At 39.5% G+C, this 14,717-nt stretch overlaps 1 pseudogene; it reads left to right on the top strand.

The window, feature by feature from the left end:
• Positions 1-245: 245 nt before the first annotated feature.
• LOC114223810 (3-oxoacyl-[acyl-carrier-protein] reductase pseudogene) lies at positions 246-14,491 on the top strand (annotated as a pseudogene).
• The last annotated feature ends 226 nt before the right edge of the window (positions 14,492-14,717 follow it).

The raw sequence follows: 14,717 nt of genomic DNA, 5'->3' as shown, positions 1-14,717 counted from the left end.
CACAACCTGGTGGGGTCCACAAGACAGAGCACTATGCGGGAAGGTCCTCCCACTGTGTGTTCAGTGTCACACTGCGCTGCCCCCTTTGGAGGGTGGTCAGTCACCGTGAAACTGACTTATCAAGTCATCTGAGCCCTTTAGATGAGCCCACAATATAATGAGGAATCAAAAAAGAGAAATCTGCTCCAGGCAAGTGTGATTTATGGCCATTAATTGCAACCACGCTCATTTCCTATAAAGTCGGAATGAAGTTGCTATTGCTGATGCAAGGCATCAGCATATCGGCTGGTGTCGTCAATACTGGGAGCTCTTGGGCCAGGTCCCCTCTGCGTTGTGATGAGGTAAGGCTGTTTGGGAAGGCAAATGCCTCCAGAACATAAATCTATTTGACACCAGATGTCTACTTCCCATGAGGAGTCAGACCCTACTATGAAGGAGGCCAGAGATGTAGACATGGAAAAAGTGGAGTTGGTCCCTACTTCAAGGAGAGAAAGGATCAAAAACTGCCTTGAGTTAAGGCAGGCCCTTTGCTGGAGGTCATTACAAGCTCAAACCCTGCTCCCACATCTCTCACCAAAACTACAGCTCTTAACAGCGATGTAAAAGCAATCTTGTCATCTGTTGTCATTTGGATCATGAGCAAAGGCAAAGGCTTTGAATGAGCTTGTGCAGTTTGGCCCAGCGCATGGGTTCTGGCCATTCAGCGTGAGAATATGTCCCAGGCACTGCTGGTCAGAAGGCAAGAGGCCTTTGGAGCATGTCAGAGCCCAGTCAAGCCCCGCCTAGATCGGCCAAGCCCAGTGGACCCACAGAGCTGTGCATTAAGAATCAATGCTTACTGCCGCAAGCCACTGAAACTTTGAAATTATTTATTCCACAGCATTATTGTGTCCATCACCAAACCCAGGACTTTAGAGAAGTAATGCTTCTGCCACTGTCTCAGAATTATTTTATAAACAACCCAAACACCGGCGTAGTTTGCTTTCTCTCGTGTCTTCAAATATTACATTATTCTCCAGGATGAATCAGGGGTTATTTTATTTTTAAAGCTACCTCCTCAGTATATATAATTTGGCCCTAATTTTGTAAAACATGAATATATATACAATCTCCAAAGATGAGATTGAAGTGCTAAAGATGGTGTCAGTGGTATTTCTGGGTTGAGGGGTCTAGAGTGACTTGTGTATCACCTTAAAAATTTTCTGTGTTTTCCAAATTTTCTATCATAAATAATTATTTTAGAATCAGATCTATCTGCCTGATTTTTAAACACATAAAGTTTAACATAAATATATTTTTTCATAAATATATTTTAAACATGAAGCTTACTTCCTCAGAAACTTTGTGCTGTCTGTCAAAAGCACAAACCAGGAAGATGAGTAAATCCTCACCCACTGCAGTCACTGCTCACCTTTTTCCAAAAGAGGAAACTGGCCAGAAATCTCAACAAAAAGATTTCCAAGTGTGGTCGGCCTCTTATGCTTAGGTTTTGATGGAAGAAAAAATTGTTCTTGAGATCAGATCTTGATTAAATACAATTATGCTTTGGTGCAATGCCAGTAAATCATTGCAAAAATCCCATTTGGACATTTAGAGTGAGCAGGGAAACAGTGAGCAAATCTTCCTAGATCCATTTCTCAGAAGTACATCATGTAGCCCACTTTCTCTCCAGAAATTGAAAGTAAAATCAGATTTATCTAAAAGTCACCTTTTCCATGAATGTGCCTAAATGGGTATGTGAGGTTATGAATAATACCTTTCTGTTTTAGAACCTGCCCAAATCAGAGTGACTGTCCTTCCTGGATTAGACCAGACTCTCTTTCTCTGAAGTGCAATAAAAGATGGAAATTTCATATATCAAGAGACAGAGAACACTGTCCATTGCAAGGCTGAGGAATATCCCGATACATCCTCTAGTCTTTGTCAGGGAAACAGAACCACCGGGATGAGGAATCTATGATGGGAACAAGACCTTACCAGCTACCAGAGGAACCAGAGAACTGAAGGTCTGAGAGGGGAAGTTGGAGGATCAGAGGGCTGACCAATAAGCCAGCCTGACCAATAAGTCAAGCACATGCCACCACCAACATCCATGAAGGGGGAGAAGGAGTCTACGGGAAGCTGTTCCTTGTGTGGGTTTTCAACCAAACATCTGGAGGTGGTCTGGGGCTGCTGTTGGGAGCAAGAGATGGATGTGTGGCAGAGGCAAGCGAGGATGAGCAGGATCCTGCTGGGCAACTCCATGTGCATCTGTTCCCATATCTAACCATGTCAACCTTCAGAGAGTAATGGTGGCTGCCCATTGGCCAGAAGTGGCTCAGTCCATGTTGTAATGAAAGATCCGGGGAGGTGAAAGGAAATCTGGCTCTATTAGTAAAGAAGAGTGGCTATTAGACAGGCAGCCAAGAGTGCCTGTGACAGAACCAGATAATTTAATTAATTCAAATAATTCATGGTTGTGGGGGACTGACGTGGGTTAGCACCATCCCTGGCCTCTCCCCACAAGATGCCAAGAGCACACCCTTTCTCCCAGTGGTGACAACCAGAAATGTGTCCAGACATTGCCAAATGTCCCTGGGGTGGTGGCAGGCAAAGTCATTCCAGTTGAGAAACTTCTGCATCACAAAGGATTGAACCAATATTTTAGAAGGTAGTAATGCTTATTCAATCATATTGATCTAACCAGAAACAAGAACAACAACTTGGTTTTTAATCATTTTTAATGAGAATAAAGGTGCTTCTGTGCAATTAATAAACAACAAAGAGACTTTTAAAAATATTTTATTTGATCTTTATCTTTAAAAAACTTTTTATTGAAATAAAGCATATATAGAGAAAAAAGTATAAATCATGATAATCCTCTGTTCAATGGGTCATGACTTAGAGGACACTCTAAGTTAAGACTCTGCTTTTTACATCTGCCTCAAATGTGTCAAAATGGAAAGCTGTATTTCAACCACAAGTGGTTCAAACCAGCCAATGCTGATAAATGTCTAAGAATCCTAATGTGCCAGACTCTTACTGGACCTGAAGACCTGAAAGAGAAGACTCGTTCCTGACCAATGACAAGAGGGACCTGTGTTTTGAGCCTTGTATGGACTTATGGACTCAAGCCACCTATTCCATTGTACAAGCTTTAATTCTTGATTAGTATAATCACAATGAACTGACCTTTTAGCAAAAAAAAGCCCTAACATTTTCCTTCAAAGAGCCACTCAGTGACTGTCCCCACAGGTGAGTATACCATTGCTTGGCAAGTAGATAAACCAAGATTCTATTTTCTCAGTCACTGGGGAGCTCATTTCTTTCTTTTAACAATCCTGGAGGTTCCACCAAGATTGCATTGTAGATTCTGCTCATCTGGAGCAGCTGATAGCCCAATGCAGGGAGTGTGGCCATAGTCAGGGAATCTGCTGCTTTTTTGGTGGTGAATCACTCAACAGCAGTAATATCTTTCCTTCTTAGTCATCATTGGAGTCCTGGTCAGCAGTATTCATCGCATGACACATGGTATGAGATTTTATTGTGATGCTGAAGTGTTGATTGAGTCTCCAACTTTAACTTGTAATCTCTTAACTATCTGCTGGAAGAAATGTTCATCACTGGGCCTGAGAATAAGGAGTTAATTGAGTTACTGAACATCCGGTCCAAACTCTATCTGCAGAGTCTCCATAGATCTAAATCTTGTGTATTCTAATTCTTCTCATTCAAAAACACATCAACTCATAAAAACCAACGCTGGCCAGAATACTGGGCCACTTTTGACTCAGAAAGTCTATGTCATTTGCTACACTTATCACAGTTGTCTGTGGTTTGTCTCTCTGGGTGCTGTTCTAAAAATTCTGCAGAAAGTTTGTGGTTGGGCTGTGCCTCACTCCACACCCACTCAGGGACCAGTGGTTACCAAAATGCTGAAGTTACCTTGACCATTCTGTTGAGAAAGCACCGTGTTATATACTTCAACACTTAAACGTCCTGCCTTCTGACTAGAGAAGGAATCCCTTCTGTTGTGGTTCTTTTTTAAACATTGGGACTATGAACGGAAAACAAATAGCACTTCCCCCTGGGGGTCTCTGGATTCTTATATGTATACTCATGATAATGCTAATTCTTTTGTTTACTTGGTAAAGTGGAGGGCTTTTGCCAAGGATAATTCAGTGATATAACGATCATTATGAGGGATATTTGATTTTGTAAGATTATATATCCATGAGGAGCACTGGAAATAAGACAGGACGAGATGCCAAGTATGCAACAACCATTTTTTTAATGGTATTCAAACATTTATAAACGCTGAAATGATCCAAATTGGACTTTTTGAAAGGTCCTTTAGCAGGAGTAAGGAGAAAGTTGATCAGGAATTTCTCTGATCCCCCACATACTCCAGCAGCTCCCCAAAGTCATGGAGTCTCTTTCATCCTGCTTCTCCATTATTTCTCCCCACTTCACTTCTCTGCCTCCTACTCCCCTGATGCCTCTTGTGAGGAAGATAGCTTACGCCACACCAAATCCCTTGTTCTGTGGGTGGGTGGAGGGGACCTCCCCAATCTGACTCAAACTCTGAGAAATCTTATCCTCCTCTCCTGGCAACCATACTTGCAGGGCACATGATGTCATGACGCAGTTTCCCCTCAAGTCTTTATTACACCTGTCTAACCGTGTTTATGCAGTAGTATTTAAACCTTGGACCAGAGTATAGTTTAGAGCTATAATAAATGAATCCCCAAATCCCACTGTGGGAAAAAAGTTACTGAATAATTTAGATGTTTATTAGATACCTACACTCTAGGCCTTAACTTTAGCTGGTTAGGCTAATTGTCATTACTTTGGAAGGAAAATCACAGTTAGATAAGGCAAGATGTAATCCTAAGGACTCTCCAAAGGTTATAATGCCTTTAGTATTTAGAAAGCCTAAAGTGTGCTAAAGAAATTGATAGGAAACTGCTCCAGGATATACATGAAGTTATCTTGGTTAAAATAGATTGGATCCAAATTTCAATCCATTCAGAAAATACTGGAGATGTAAGATATAGGTTAACTTTTCAGTTATTTATGCAAGAGTTGTGTCTAACACTTAACATGGTTAAAAAGATAAATGTTATGTATACTTTACTACCATAAAAAATAAATAAAATTTAGGCTGCATAAACTTAAAAAAAGTCAGACATATACTTATAAGGTGCAACTATATATTGGTGCTTAGAGGAAAATTTAAAGTTGTAAACACCTATGTTAGAAAAGAAAAAAAATCTCAAATCAATAACCCTAAACTTCCACCTGAAGACACTGGAAAAGTAGAGCAAAATAACCCAAAACAAGCAGAAGGAAGGAAAGAATAAGAATTGGAGAGGAATTTGATGAAGTAGAGAACAGAAAAACTATAGAGAAAATCAATACAACAAAAAGTGAGTTCTTTTACAAGATCAACAAAACTGACCAACATTTAGCTAGATTTTCCTGGAATAAAAGAGAACAGAATTACTAAAATCAGAAATGAAATCTTTACTACCCTTGTACAGAAATAAAAAAAAAATCATGAGGCAATACTATTAAAAACTTGTGTGCCAACAACTAAGATGACTTAGATGAAATGGAAAAATTCCTAGAAAGACCCAGACTATCAAAACTGACTCAAGGAAAAAAAAAAGTATATATATGTAATATATATATGAAATCTAAAAGTACATATACAGAAACAGAGATTGAATTAATAACAGAGAAAAACAAATACTTCCCACAGAGAAAAGCCCAGGACCGGATGGCTTCACTAGTGAATTCTACCATTTAATGAGGTCTGATCTTTCATACATCTTCCAAAAAATAGAAGAGGAGGATAAGCTTCCAAACTCACTCTATGAGGTCAGTATTAGCCAAAGCTATCACAAGAAAAGAAAACTACAGACCAATATCTTTTATTAGTACACATACAAAAACCCTCAACAAATTACCAGTAAATGGAATCAAGCAATGTATAGAAAAGATTACATATCATTACCAAGCAGGATTTATCCCCAAAATGCAATGTTGGTTTAATATGCAACGATTAATCATTGTGATATAACACATCAGTAGAATAAATGATAAAACATATGATAATGGTAATAGATGTAGAAAAAGCATTCAGCAGGATTCAACACCCTTTCATGATTTAAAAGAAGGTAATGCTCTAAGAACTAGGAATGGAAGGGAACTTCCTAAACCTCATAAAGGGCGTCTGTGAAAATCTCATAGCTAATATCATTCTAAGTGGGAAGAGACTGAATGCTTTCTCCTTAAGATCAGGAATAAGATAAAATGTCTGTTCTTGTCACTTCTATTCAACCTTGTACTGCAGTTCTAGCCAAGGCAATTAGGCAAGAAAATGAAATAAAAGGCACCAAAATTAAAAAGAAGAAATGAAACTATTTATAGATGATATGATCTTGTATTTTGTTTACAGAAAATACTAAGGAGTTCATGAAAAAATTAATATTATTAATATTAGAACTAATATAAATGATTTCAGCAAAGATTCAAGACACAAGATCAATATGCAAAAATCAATTGTATTTCTATTCATCAATGAACAATCCAAAAATGAAATTAGGAAAACAATTCCATCTATAAGAGCATCAAAATTATAAAAAATAGTTAGGAATACATTTAGCTAAAAAATGCATAAGTTGTAATCTGGAAAACTATAAAACATTGTTGAAAGAAATCAAAGAATACCTAGAAAAATGGAAAGACTTCCCATGTTCATGGATTTAAAGACTTAATATTGTTAACATGGCAATCCCCAGATTGATCTGTAGAATCAATGCAATTCCTAGCAAAAGCTCAGCTGACTTATTTTCAGAAATTACAAACTGATTCTAAAGTTCTTAAGGAAATTCAAGAGACCCAAGAAAACCAAAAAATTCTTGAAAAAGATCAGAATTGGAAGATTCACAATTCTCAATTTCATTACTTAACACACTACTGGTAATAATGTAAAATAGTGCAGCCACTTTGGAGAACAGTCTGGCAGTTCCCTAGATAGTTGCTGTACCCAAGAGAAATAAAAACATATGTCTTACACAAATACCTGTTCACTGATATTCATAACAGCATTATTCAGAATAGCCAAAAAGTGGAAACAACTTAAATGTCTGCCAGTTGTTGAATGGACAAATGAAATGTGGTAAATTTGTACAATGGAATATTTTTTGGCAAGAAGAATAAATGAAGCACATGCTACAACATGGATGAGCCTTGACAACATTATGCCAAGTAAAAGAAGCCAGTCACAAAGGACCACATATTGTATGATTTTATTTATATGAAATGTCCAGAATAGGCAAATCTTTATAGATAGAAAGTAGGTTAGTGGTTGCTGCGGGCTGCAGGAGGGATAATGCCTAAGGGGTGCAGTTTCTTTTTGAGACAATGAAAATGTTCTAAAATGGATTGTGGTGATCGATGCACAATTCCGTGAATATACTGACACACATTTAATAATGCACTTTAAATGGATAGATTGTCTCGTATATGAATAATATTTCAGTAAAGCTACTTACAAAGAGTTGGATATAGACAGGGAATAAACCACCAAAAGGCTCTATATGAACAAGTCATGATAGCATTGAGTTCCCAAGTTGCTGAATCGATAAGAAGAAATTGGGTGCACTGCAATCTCAGAGGACCTGCAAAATAGAGCAGGTTGTTATCAGAGAACACTTAGAGATGAAGAATATGGAAAAGGAAAGAAATCCAAGGCCCTCCAATTTGGGGAGCTCATACCAAACCTGAACCCCAGGGATGATAAGACATGCAAGAATTCTGGTTCTCAGTTAACCCAGAATAAAGTCTAAAATGGTGGGGAAAAATATAGAAATACTGCCAACTGCAGGGACTTTGAAAACAAATAATGTGTCCAGCATCAAAGGAAGACTCAAAGGCAAAAGTATCTGGGAAAGAAAAGGCCAAGTTTATGGGCAAAGAGCAAGGGGGTCACACTTTAGAAGCATTTACTCGTTTAATATAAAACACAAGTGTTTAAAAGAATGACAACAAAAACCACACACACGCACGCACACACACACACACACACACACACACACACACAACTCTTGCAATATTGCCAAGGTTGCCACATATGCTATAGTCTGTTTCCAGTGAGAAATCAGTAATTTGCTCACATGTTTCTCACTGATTGTCATATTCATAAACACACCAATAGTTTTGTGGGAAATGCTTGATACTTTATTTATTTGGGGGGACTAGAATAAGATGTGGAGACCCTGCTTTTTTTTGGTTTATCTTAGCATGAATTATGTGGGGTTCTTCTTGACTGTGGCTTGTCATGGTGGAGGTGGGGCAAAATACCAGGTATGGGCTTCCACACCAGTCTCCTCTTGAAAGCAAAAATGCTAATTGTAGCCAAAAGAGCTTCAGGGACTTAATTCCAAAGGCCATAAAAGTGCAGAGCTATGCTGCCTGCTTCCTCTCTCAGAAAAAGAGAAATTATTTTATTGATTTCCTTTTGATGCCTAAAAATTTAGCAGCTTAAAACAACACCCATTTATTATTCCACAGTTCTGTAGGTCAGAAGGCAGTTGGCTCAGCTGGGCTCTTGGCTCAGGATTTCACAAGGCTGAAACCAAGGTGAAGGCCAGGCTGGGTTTTTTAGCTGAAGGCTCAGGGGAAAAATCCACTTTGGGAGCTTATTCAGGAAGCTGACAGAATTCAGTTCTATGCAGTGGTGGGAAACTGAGGTCCTGGTTTCCTGTCCGATTGTCAGCCAGGTGCCAGGGGCCAGGGGCCAGGGACCAGGGACCAGGGGCTGTCACATTCCTTCACATGTGGCCTCTCCTTCCCACCCACAATGGCACCTGGATTCCTTCTCCTTCTTGGAATTTCTCTGACTTCCCTTTCCACCTTCTTCTTCTACCTTCCTCCTCTCCCATCAGCCGGGAAAAGTCCTCTGCTTTTAAGGACTCGTGATTAGATTAGGAGCACAAAGAGAATCTCTGAATCCTCATGTCACCTGACTTGGAACTTTCATTACAACCACAAAATCCCAGGCAGCACCTAGATTCATGTTTGATTGAAAAACCACTGGCAGGACTCCTGGGGCATGAGGGCATTATTAGGACCCTGCCTACCACATCTGTAAACATAAAAGAGACAAAAAGGCCAATTCCTAGTTGACACAAGGGTTACCCTTTCTATCCTGAGCCCCGCTGTAATAAAACAACCAGTCACTCAGAGAAATGGATGTGTTACAGTAGGTATTCCAACCCACTTCCTTTTCTACACATACTGAGCCTTTGACTACCACATTAGGACCAACAGAAGAACAACACTGATTACTCCTTTGTGCTTCCATGCCTGTCATCTACCTGCCAGAAGCCTTTTATATAAACGTGGCTGTCAGATTAAGTGCTCACCGGAAAGATTATTCTTAGAAAATAAAAAACCACTAGAAACACCATTTCACAGCATATTATTTCTGCACTTGACTTTCTTAAACTGGCCTAGACAATGACTCTTGGAACTTTAGATCCCTTACGCCAACTGGCACGTGATAATTTATGAGCAAAAGCTCTACTGATGGAAGGAATATGACGGGGACAGGTAGATCCTTCTCAGTCACTGTCTATGACATTTTAATATCCTCTGAAATCAGAAGTAATTCAAGGAACAAACCAGTCATAGATCCTCAGAAGAACCACAACAAATTCCTTGTACAAGTCTAAGCACAGTCTCCTTACACACCTAGTGGAAAGGGATATCAGTTTGTGCAAGACTTAAGAGCCATTCATGGAGTTATTCTTAGGTTTCCAGAAGTGTGTAATGTTCTTCTCTTACCAGTTCCACTTACAAGAAAATAGTTCCCAGTACTGGCCTCACTCACCTTCATTAACATTTCTGTAAATAGAGACAGTTGATAGGTAGTCCTTTATTTGGAATGACTAGCAATATTTTGGTCAGTAATGCCTCGGGGATTTACACCCACCCCCTTATATTCCTTCCAGCCTTTAAGTAATAATTTAAAAAAGGTAACACTCCTAAAAGGTTAAGATTTCATTCAGTATAGAAGACCTTACCTCGTATTTACCTCTCCTGGAAAACAAGGATTCCATTTACCTCTTGGAAGAGCAAGTGGCTAAATATGGTAAAGCCTGAAGGAAAAGTTACAATTTTGCCAAGAGGTGGTACATTAGTTAGGAGGTGACCTCTCCACCAAAGAGAATACTCTATCCCCAAAATTGGATTTCATGGATCCAGCAATATCTAAACCCAACAACTAGATGGAAATTGATAGGATTTGCAGAACTTAAGAGGTATTATAGGCAATGGGTTCCTAAATTTTCCAGGCTAACTCAACTCCTTCAAGAACTTACCAAAAACAGGTAACCAGAATTTACTTGAGAAGCTGCAACTGGCTTTGTCACTTTGAAATCTAAATTACAGGTGACCTCAATCCCAGGTCTACCAGAAAACAAAAATAAATGAATAAATAATCATAACCTTATGTCCTTTCAGTACATTTTCTTGTGCTGAGGCAAAAAAAAAGGGGGGGGTATCAGGAGGGTACCAGTGGTAGAGGCTTTGGCTCAACAGCATGGGAAACACCACCTCCTATTTAGGTATTTCTCTAGATTCAATGGCTAATGTCTTCCTCCCTATTATGTGACATGACTGTGTTGCAAAACTGGTAGATGCTCCTGTGGATGTCACCTTTGCCACACCACTAATTCCACAGCATGTGGATGCTGTTCAATCCTGACTACTAGCTAGCAACATCCAGCTTTGCTCAGTAGGCAGATTCACTATGACCGCTTTTGCTGGTCTCTTGTATGACCGTTTGTCACTGATACAATCTCAATCCTGCAGTGTTGCTTCCACCACTTGATAAAGTAGAGCCTTGTGCCTCTATAACAGCAACTATAAAACTGAGTGTCCAAGAGGAAGGTCAAGTTGATGTTTCCCTAGGGAATGTGGAACAAATGTTCTTTTTTAAAAGATCAACGTCGATACCATGGAGGATAGGCAGAGACTATGTAAAACTGGGTAAGAGGATAATCTTCCACCCAAAGCTGGGTCAGCCCAAGTTTTGGAATTAATAGTCTTGACCAGAGCAGGTGTCCAAAGAGTACAAGTTAAGGCATATAGTGAGAGCAGTGGTAAAGAAGGTGAAGGGAGTGCACCAGTAGATCATTAAACAAAACATGTGGCACTATTGTCCTTGCTGATAGGACTTATTTCTGATGAGACAAATATAAGAAAATAAATATATTTATACATAAAATCTGTTTCAGACGTAGGATATTCAGCCTCAGGTTCAGAAAAAAAAGATAATTTCTAATAATTGTTTCTAGTTACTTGATGTTAGTCATGATCTCTCCCCTTTCATTCATAATTTTATTAATTTGGGTCCTTTCTCTTTTCTATTGGATAAGTCTTGCCAGTGGTTTATTGATCTTATTAATTCTTTCAAAGAACCAACTTCTAGTTTCGTTGATCTGATCTACTGTGTTTCTGGTTTCTAATTCATTGATCTCTGCTCTAATTTTAATTATTTCTCTTCTAATGCCTGACTTAGGCATCGTTTGCTGCTTTTTCTCTAGTTCTTTAAGGTGTAGAGTTAGTTGGTGAATTTGGGATTTTTCTATTTTTTTGAGTGAGGTCTGGACGGCTACGTATTTCCCCCTTAGGACTGGCTTTGTAGTATCCCATAGGTTTTGGACCGATGTGTTTTCATTCTCATTGATTTCCATGAATTGTTTAAGTTCTTCTTTGATTTCCTGGTTGACCCAAACATTCTTGAGCAGAGTGGTCTTTAGCTTCCAAGTGTTTGAATTTCTGCCAAATTTTTTCTTGTGATTGAGTTCCAGTTTTAAAGCATTATGGTCTGAGAATATGCAGGGAATAATCTCAATCTTTTGGTATCGGTTGAGACCTGATTTGTGACCCAGTATGTGGTCTATTCTGGAGAAAGTTCCATGTGTGCTTGAGAAGAAAGAGTATTCTGTTGTTTTAGGGTGGAATGTTCTGTATATATCTATGAGGTCCATCTGGTCCAGTGTATCATTCAAAGCTCTTGTATCCTTATTGATTTTCTGCTTAGAAATGAAAAGACACTTCTCTGAAGATGACATTCAAATGGCTAACGGACATATGAAAAAATGTTCATCATCATTAGCCATCAAGGAAATTCAAATCAAAACCACAGTGAGATACCACCTTACACCAGTTAGAATGGCAAAAATGGACAGGGAAAGAAACAACAAATGTTGGAGAGGTTGTGGAGAAAGGGGAACCCTCTTACACTGTTGGTGGGAATGCAAGTTGGTACAACCACTTTGGAAAACAGTGCGGAGGTTCCTCAAAAATTTAAAAATAGAGCTACCCTTTGACCCAGCAATTGCACTCCTGGGTATTTACCCCAAAGACACAGATGTAGTGAAAAGAAGGGCCATATGCACCCCAATGTACATAGCAGCAATGTCCGCAATAGCCAAACTATGGAAAGAGCCGAGATGCCCTTCACCAGATGAATGGATAAAGAAGATGTGGTCCGTATATACACTGGAATATCACTCAGCCATCAGAAAGGATGAATACCCAACTTTTACATCAACATGGATGGGACTGGGAGGAGATGATGCTAAGTGAAATAAGTCAAGCAGAGAAAGTCAATTATCATATGGTTTCACTTATTTGTGGAACATAAGGAACAGCATGGAGGACATTAGGAGAAGGAAGGGAAAAATGAAGGGGGGAATCGGAGGGAGAGATGAACCATGAGAGACTATGGACTCTGAGAAACAAGCAGGGTTTTAGAGGGGAGGGGGGAGGGGGGATGGGTTAGCCCGGTGATGGGTATTAAGGAGGGCACGTACTGCGTGGAGCACTGGGTGTTACACGAAAACAATGGATCGTGGATCACCACATCAAAAACTAATGATATACTGTATGGTGACTAACATAACAATAAAATTTTTTTAAAAAGAAACATTTGCTAAAATCAAGTTGTTCTGTCAATTTCAATGGGTCCTAAGGCAGCTAAGATGGCCCTTTGGTTGCACCCAAAAAATGAGGTAAAATTTGACCAAAATGTAATAACACTGTTTCCAGCATGAATAAGCATTTATGGGGGAAATTTCTCCCTGGTGGCTAGAGATGTGGAGGGCTTATGCCTAATCTGTACCATCATACTCCAGAAAAAAAAACAAACAAACCACAACTGTGAAGGTGGGGTACATATGGGTCTGAGCCGTGTCCCAGAGGAGTTTCAAACACATAAAGATGGGCTTCATCCAATTACCCAAGTCACAAGGTTATGAATATGTGCTTGGGATCACTTATAAATTCCCTGGATGGTGAAGACTTCTCAAGCAGAAAAGCCAATGCAAGAACTGCCATATCTACACATATTGTTGGACAATGTTTTTTCCCACCTGGGGGATATGATCCCTACTCCCTAGTGTGAAAGGTACCAGGACAGTCATGAAGGAACTTGGTAAGGTGTTCTCGTTTAATCAAAATCTTATTGCCCCTACTCACCACAGTTTCCAGGAAAAGTAGAGGTACCAATGAACTCTCAAAAACTTTAAATTGGGGCGGCAGGAGCAGGAAGGGTACAGTGGTACATCTTTGTGGGAGTCTGGCTTTTTTTTATTTCAGCTGAGATGGTTTAAAAGCTGAGGGGATATGGAAAAGAACCGCCACTTCTAGCCCTCTTCCTCCTGAGTTTGTGACTCTGAGGTCCAAGATGGGCAGTCTGCTCTGTTTGGGGGAGGATCCCAGGGCACTGGCAGGGCAGTGGCCCAATGAATGGCCCAGAAAGGCTACTGATTGGCCATCATCCCCAGAAGTCTGGAAGTGGCCAAAGCCACTGGCGCTGGTGACCTTGGTGGAGATCATTTGGCATTTAGCTATGAGGCTGCCAAAGAACATAAGGCTCAAAACACATTTGAAAACATGGAGAAAAATTTAGGTGGAGTTTATCTCTTGGTAAATGCAGCTGGAATTAACAGGGATAGCCTTTTAGTAAGAACAAAAGCTGAAGGTATGATATCTCAGCACATACTGATCTCTTGGGTTCCATGCTGACTTGGAAAGCTGCCAGGAAGACTATGCTTCAACATCAAAGAGGGTCTATTGTTACTGTAGGCAATTCTGGCCAGTCTGTGTACAGCTCCAGTAAAGGAAGATCTTGCACATACTCCTGGTAAAGGAGTAACAAGAAAAAAAATTACAGTGAATGTAATTGCACCAGGATTTGTTCACACAGATAGGATGAAAGACTTGAACATTTAAAGAAAAACACCTCTCTTGGGAGGTTTAGAGAACCTATTAAGGTGCACATGACATTAATAGGTTTTAGGATCACCATATATGGCACTTGGGTTGTACACCATATATGGTCATGCCTGCTTGATTTCAGGGTCATGAATTAGAATCACCATATGTTACAGGGCATGTTCTGGTAGTGGAAGGGGGATTACAACTCATGATATAATTTATAGAGTATTAAGTTATAATAATGATTAGAATCAAGGGCACATTTTGTTTGACTCTTAATTTGACAGTCATAGCTACATGGGTGACATTTGCTACAAATGTTCATTTCCGTTTTTATATGAATATGTCTGAAAAGAACAATGTGTGACCAGTTGTGTTTTCTAAAAGGTATGTACCAATTGAACTTAATAATAAAAAAATAAAATAAATAAAAGGTATGTACC

Source organism: Eumetopias jubatus, unplaced genomic scaffold (genome assembly GCF_037043125.1).
Source record: "Eumetopias jubatus isolate StellerSeaLion01/CBP00866 unplaced genomic scaffold, mEumJub1_p1.0 scaffold_7, whole genome shotgun sequence".
NCBI classification, from domain to species: Eukaryota; Metazoa; Chordata; class Mammalia; order Carnivora; family Otariidae; genus Eumetopias; species Eumetopias jubatus.
The sequence above is the reverse complement of the archived record's forward strand: the minus strand, read 5'-3'. Positions and strand labels throughout refer to the sequence as shown.